Below are 7,404 nucleotides of genomic sequence, written 5' to 3' on the forward strand. Positions count from 1 at the left end.
CGCAGTGGAGACATTTCTATATATTTATTCTTTTTTTTAAAAGTGAAATCTGCTTGAGGTATAGACCATGCAGAAGCATCCAAACATATAATTTTATTACACATCCCAAAGTTGCATGCTTAAAAAGTTTGAAGAAAAAAAATGCCGACAACAACAAGGTTCCCATTTGAAAATATTCTTGGGCTTTGAAATGTGGACAAGAAGTAAATACAGCCATGAAACTTGTGATTTTTGAACAAATGCCAGATTTCTGATTTTGTGCACCCACATCACGTTACTTTGTAATTTTCTCAACTTTAATTTCTCATGACTCTAACAGGATATTATGGTGATAGGGCATTTATGATTATTATATTTGATTTGCATTTTTATCACTGATGATGATGTCCACCAGTTGTTTGAATTTCTGATTATTTAGTTTCATTCCAAAGTTCAAGTGCAATAAGAGGTTAATTTTTAAGACCTACTTGCTTGGTCAGATTTTTTTTTTTTTTTTTTTACGAACATTGATTCTATTTCTGTTTGAGGCTACAGTCAACCTTGCCTATAAAGTTGAATCCATTTTGACTGAAGAAATAGCTTTGACTTAGAGAAAATTTAATGTATGAGGGATTAAAATCAATACATATCATATAAAGAGAAGAGGCCCTAGAAAGACCTTTGACTTAGGGGATTATTCAACTTAGGCTAGGTTGACTTTAGCAAGGTTGACTGTATATGCTTCTGTGTATGTTAGAAGTACATATTGGTGTGGCATTGTGTAGTCTTTGCTGGAAATAAAAAGAGCAATATAAAATCCAATAAGACATGAGATTTTAGCTTTTTCAATAGGGGCATGCATGCATTGGAATGTACATGTATTGTATTCATATGCAACACAAGCTGGAGATGATGAAATTTTGTGCAATCATTAGTGCAGGTTGTGTCAGCAATGTTGGATGATACATAAATAATGAAATTTGAGGCTCTCAAATATAATTCATTGTCCCACATGTACATGTTGTGTGGGAAAAGATTGATGATTACTGTTATAGCGTACGTTACAAGCATTCATGTAAGCAATATAAATCACTGCAATACAGGTAGTCTTCTGTACGATTTTAATACCAGACACCCAACTCCAGAAACTTCATGTCAGGTCAGTCAAAGTTTTTGACAGGGATTATGTAACACGATTATGTAACACTTCTCCATATTGATTGTCTCACCAGCCTTTCATATCATCCAATCACTCACTGAACAGAGGATCTTATTACAGTACTTACATAATTATTATTGCTTTCTTTAAAGACCTAAAGACGCTGCACACTGGCACTAGTCTGATGATTCAGGACCAGTAAAAATCACTGTCGGACCAGTGCTACTAACTTTTTCAGGAATGGACCAGTAAAAAAAGAAAAAAACAAAACAAAACTGGGTACCTACTGGTCTGACAGACAGGTTGGACCAGTAGAAAATATGGGTTACTAGTAGTGTGCAGCCGTGCCCTAGTTAGCACTGGGACACCACGGAGTGAGAAAGATGGCCCAGCTTGGATATATTCAGGAATATTACTAACCATATAAGGAATTGTATTTACGTGCAGCTGTATTTAAGATAGAGATCTCTGTGTAAGTACACACACCTGAAGAATCAGGAGTTGATCGTTACTGATGAATGAATGCTTTGATGCACATTTTTGCTGATTTGATGCTGTTTATTGTTTTTTCGAATGTACTCTGGTGGGCAGCAAATGAACTGGACCACCCATGAATCTCCACCAGTGGCGTGATTGCGACGAAATTTGGCACACGCGACACCCACGTTGTAATCTACAAGATTGTGTCTTAATTTTTTTTTTAATTATCAATTTCTGATTTTAATCAATCAGTTATGCAAATTAAGCACAACATCTAATTTTAGCTTAAAATACACAAAGTAAAAGCACTGAGAGTCTATTTTTTGGGGGGGTTTGTATATCTGTTTGGACATATTCAACAATTGTGCATCATAAAAACTACCAAAAGTCATTGAATTCTTATGTATTTCATTGTTTTTGGAATTTCTTATGTATTTCTTTGTTTTTACTTTTGTACTTTTCTTTGTTATTTCAATGGAAATTGTCATGGACCACTTTTCTACCATAATTAGCATAAAATTAATCAAAGTGGGGAATACACATAGTAAAAATAGACAGGTTTTTATGAGTTTTATGACAGAGCACTGTTTTCCATAGAAAATGTACCTGGTACACAAAATCCCAAAACTATGCCCATTTTGGGTGACATGCCATTATAAAAATGGGCGTGGCTTCATTATTGTGTGTAGACATTGCAAATTTGGTGTAAAAAATTGCGTGACACTTAGAAAAAAGTCAAAAGCCTTGCGGCGAGGTCTTCTCGCGTTGCAGAATTATAGCACAAAATATTGGGGGGGGGGGGGGGGGGTGGGGGCGGATTCCATATATTCCGTACATTTCGTACATACTAAATAAACAATATGGTAGAGTTTTGATCAAATTTGATCTAATTTAACAAAGATAATAAATTGCGTCAGTTTCAGATGTTTTTACAGAACAATGACGTAGGAAAGCACTACATTTACTAGCAGGGAGGGCGCTATGTTTTTCAAATTGAGGGGGCTGACTTTATGGGAGCAGGGCACTCAATTTTTTTTTGATGATGGGGGGGGGGGGGACATTTTGCTGCCACATTTTTCTGGTGCCATCTATGGGGTTAATCGACTGCCAAGCAAAAGAAAAAAGTCTAAACATTTTCGCGATGACACTTCTTTACTTACATCACCCGACAAGGACCAAAACAAAAAAAGGAAGAAAAAAAAAAAGGAAAAGAAAAAAGTGGCACCCTATATTTCCTGAAAAAAAGTGAGGGGGCCCAAAAAGTAAGACCCTATATAATCCTGCCAAAAAAAAAGAGGGGGGGGGGGGGAGGGCAGCCCACACCCTGACTATGTACAGAGACTCCAACCCAAAGCACCTTCTGATCTGGAGATTCTCCCGCCTGAAACCCCTAGCAAACGGGAGACTCCAAGTTGATGTGTACAAAGCGTGAAGTTCCTGGATTTCTAGATGCTCTCTGGTGCTGTAAGGCTTATTTTTTCAACAGACGATAGCAATAAGTAAGAAATCCTTTCCAACGGGAGACACAGAGCCAGGGCGGGAGAAATTAAATCTCAAGCGTGAGAATGGGAGATTTTGCAAAAATGGGTTGGAGTCTCTGTATGTATATAATGCAAATGATGAATGGATTAATTTACTTCATTTATACAGGATGTGGTTTGTAGTTTAGATAATGAAAGATGGCACTAAAAAATGCCAGGTATTTCAAGCTATTAAAGCACATGTTCTTCTTGGGCTATGCGCTGGGCAGCATGAAATTTGTTAATCTGATGATGTAAACAAAAGACGTCAACATTGGAAAATTGGGTGATATTCAGCATGCATGGGTAGAAATAATGGGTAAATATAATGCTTGGGTAGAAATAATGCATGGGTATTCAGCATGTATGGGTAGAAATAATCTGCTTGGTAGATGTCTGCGCTCTCATAGTGCTTTTCTAGTTTTCAATGTGTTCTCTTTTTTCCCCCCTCATAGTTGGTGACTATTGTTGAATAAGATAATGTTGTTGTATCAAATTTGACATGAATAAGTTTTAACTGCAGTGTATTTGATAAAGTGTGCAGCAAAAATTACACTGAAGAATTTGCTTGACAAGGCACCCTAAGCAATGTCATATGAAGAGACTGACAGGTACTGTAAAAGTGGAAATTTTCGCGTATTTCGTGCAACCAGAAAGCACCGTGAAAATAAAAGCATGTGAATATTTTTGCTTGCCATATGTTCCTGTACGCAATGTATTGATTCCGCGGAATTATAAACATGTGAAACCCTTACCCAGTCAGGAGCGAAAAATTAGTATTAGCGAAAATATCCACTTTTTCAGTACATGCTGTATTGATTTAGGGAGAGAGGGTGTGGGAGGGAAAATTTAAATCGCCAAATTTATGAGATTGGCAATTGAATTTTTGTTGGGCCTTTTTTGGATGAAATTCATAAGTTGATGACTAAGAATAAGAATGCTAAGACACGCTAAAGAAGAAAAAAAAAATAGTGATAGTGTTTAAAAAAAAAAAAAAAAAAGCAAAAGTAGAAGCTGTGGTCTATGTGAGGCTCGAACTCACGACCTTCGCGTTATCAGCACGACGCTCTGCCGACTGAGCTAACAGACCATTCGCTGCTATTATGGGACTAAGTAACTATTTATACGCACAAAATAGGATGCACTATACTGCCCTCTATAGCTTTGAAGGTGATAAACATCGTCGATAAAAGGTTTTAATCATTATTGCTGCTCAGCTGAGTGAATGAAGGATTCGGGCCTTTCGGCTTTTCTGATCAACTTCACGGTAAGTGGCAAAACCTCCTGAGCTCCTGAGAATGAGAGTTCATACTTGCTGTATATTTTTGTCTCTGTTATCTGCATTCCAACGTCAATTTGCTGGTTTCGATGTACTTCCGACATCTGATCATGTAGTCTGCTTAAGAATTGCCGAAGTATCCTCAGTCCCGTCTATAGGAAATCGTGACACCAGAACCTACCTATTACGCGGAACGAACGTGCCTGCAAATCTGAGCTGAGGGACCTGAAGGCGAAGCTATCTATCGCTATCCAGTATTGTGCGACGTATCTTTCGAGTTAACCTGGAGCTAAGAATCAGTGTACCACTTTAATTGCAATGATAATGGCAAGTTAAGAGAAGAAGTTGGTTGAGCTGAGAAACCGACGTGTGTGCATGTGTGACTGTGAGTGGCTGAGCTTGAGCTGAGCTGAGATGCTGCGCGCTGCGTCTGTGCTGGTGTGTGTGTTCGTGTGCCCTCTAGCTCTAGCCACTAGCACTTTGACAAAAGATCAGCAGTGATTAGGAACTGCATGTCTCAACCAACTTCTCTCAACTTGTAATCAATCATGTGTAGATCTGCAATGGCTCTTGAGTTCCCAGTTATTTGAAAGATATGTTCCATAAGTTAATACCTCCGCCAAGGGAGGAGGCTATGTTTTCGTTACCGTTGTTAGGCGTTGCCGTTGGTTTGTTTGTTAGTTTGTCCGTGTGCAAAATAACTCAAAAAGTAGCAAACGGATTTGGATGAAACTTGCAGGAAAGGTTTAGAATAGTACAAGTAACAGATGATTAAATTTTGGTAGTAATCCGATAATTTTGGGGGAATTTATGAAGCATTTTTAATATTTTGGCAGGTAGGGTCAATGAACTTGAGAGTTCAGGCTGCGCGTATTTGAGGTTTGCATGCGTGCACTAAAGTGCGTGCCCTAGTTTCTGCTAGGGCAAGGCGCGCCGTGCAGCTGAGGGTTTATGACGTAACAAAGGCTTCTATATTGGGAAATCTGGCGACTTTTAGCACACAATGCTGTAAGTATGGATGGAAATCACTGATATCTCTGGAAGAACAAGATCAGTGGTGGAAATGAGCTGCATGCGTGGTGGAGGTGTGCGCTCTCAGAGTGCTTCTCTAGTTACTAATTTTGATGGTATATGGCTAACTTCAGTTGTTGTTTTTTTTTTTAATATCGAGTCTTGAGAAAGACTTTGATATGTAGAATTGACTTTTCTAGAAGAGGAGCTAGATCTACTACAACTATAAATTAGCACTAATTTAGTGTAATGGATTTGTCATGATTTATCTGCATCTGTCCGTTCATGTGTACAATCAACAGTAAATTTACTTCACCTGGTTGTCATTGGATGTCATGTATGTTGGGTTAATTAAGTTGAGGTACTCTCCTGTAAGTGTGGTTGAGAATTCACCCCTTGGCCACAGGTAACTTTAAAGTGGCAGCTTCTCTTTTTTCTTTCTTTCATCCTTGAGCTATTTTAGTAGCAATTAGGGTTCTGGAATTTTAAAGAAATGTTTAAGTCTACAGTCATCTCTTGTAAAACAGGTTCTATTTCAGGTTCTGTTGAATACCGTGTAAACACTGCCTGCTGGCAGTCATAGCGTGAAACGACCACTTAATTGATTAGGTAGACAAGTATGGTGCATTGCATTGGAAGTAAGTGTATTTTAATTTACTTTCTGTAACCTGTTGACAGACAGATGTGTGGCAAGCAGGTATCTTAAGTTCAGGATTCAGTTGGACCAAACTATACTGAAATTGCACATTATATCAACATAGGCCTACATCAAATCACTCCCATAGATTTGCATCACATCAATAGAGCATGGCAACTGTCAATTTTGACTCGTAACTTTGATCAATATCATTGCTCTGAATGATATCACATGGTCGCTGTCTGTACTCTGTGTCAACTAGTGGATACAATGAGAATCCTGTTTTATCCACATTGAGCAACAATTCCTAATGTGGAATATCAAAGCTGAACTGAACTCTTCCTGTAATCCAATATGAATCACAGTTATGTAAAGAGATCTGATACAAGTTGGAAATCTTTTGTTCAAGTATGAGACAGTTTGATGTGGTGGCAGTTGATCTGCCTCAATACCAAACTGCATCAGCACCAAATAATTAAGCCCTTAGAAACCCAGGGTTGCTTAGCACACATCACTTGTTTTAGGGAGCAATTTTTAGTAAGTCCATATCAGGGGGCTGTTGTGTATTACACAGAATGACTATGAATGTAATGTATGACCTGCATGAGGAGTTGGTACAAATTATTAAAGTTGTATTTGCAAAATCTTAAACTGTAGATGTACATCCAGTTTTTGAATGATTTAATTTGCTTGCTTGATTAGGCTTGCCTTGACTGTTTCGAATTTATAAGTAAATAGATAAATAAAATGAATAAATAAAGAAAGAAATTACAAAGTCTGTCATTTTTGTCTGATCCACAAATTTAGACAGATCAGCAGGTAAACATACAATGCCTTCAACAGAAAATTTATCTTCTCCTCATGCAAAACCATTTTCTGCAGCTGTTTATGTAAAAACAGTTGTTGTGGCTTCTGAGTTTGGAAAAGTGCAATATAATTAGTAATAAGCAATTTGGCTTTCGAGCTGGACATTCTACATCTTCTGCCATTGTTGAATTTATACACAAGGTCGCTGACGCTTTTGATGATAAAGAAATAATGATTGGTCTTTTTTTAGATTTGAGTAAAGCCTTTGATTCATTAAACCATTCAATTTTATTGCAAAAGCTTAATTTGTATGGTGTAAGAGGAGTGAATCTACAATGGTTTGATAGCTATTTAAGTGGAAGAAAGCAATATGTCGTGTATGGTGATATTGAATCTGATATGATGACAATAAGATGTGGTGTGCCACAAGGATCTATCCTTGGTCCTTTGCTTTTTTTGTTATATATAAATGATATGTGCAATGTTTCAGATTCTTTGCAATTGATAATGTTTGCGGACGACACCAGTATGT

General features: G+C 37.5%; 1 non-coding gene across 1 annotated transcript; it reads right to left on the minus strand.

Moving 5' to 3' along the window:
* Positions 1-4,155: 4,155 nt before the first annotated feature.
* On the minus strand, positions 4,156-4,228 carry Trnai-gau (transfer RNA isoleucine (anticodon GAU)). The gene has a single exon. It is a non-coding gene; the product is annotated as a tRNA-Ile (tRNA).
* Between the last annotated feature and the right edge of the window lie 3,176 nt (positions 4,229-7,404).

Source organism: Diadema antillarum, unplaced genomic scaffold, assembly GCF_040938485.1.
Source record: "Diadema antillarum isolate AM-2024a unplaced genomic scaffold, OU_Dant_1.0 seq00000620_RagTag, whole genome shotgun sequence".
Lineage (NCBI taxonomy): Eukaryota > Metazoa > Echinodermata > Echinoidea > Diadematoida > Diadematidae > Diadema > Diadema antillarum.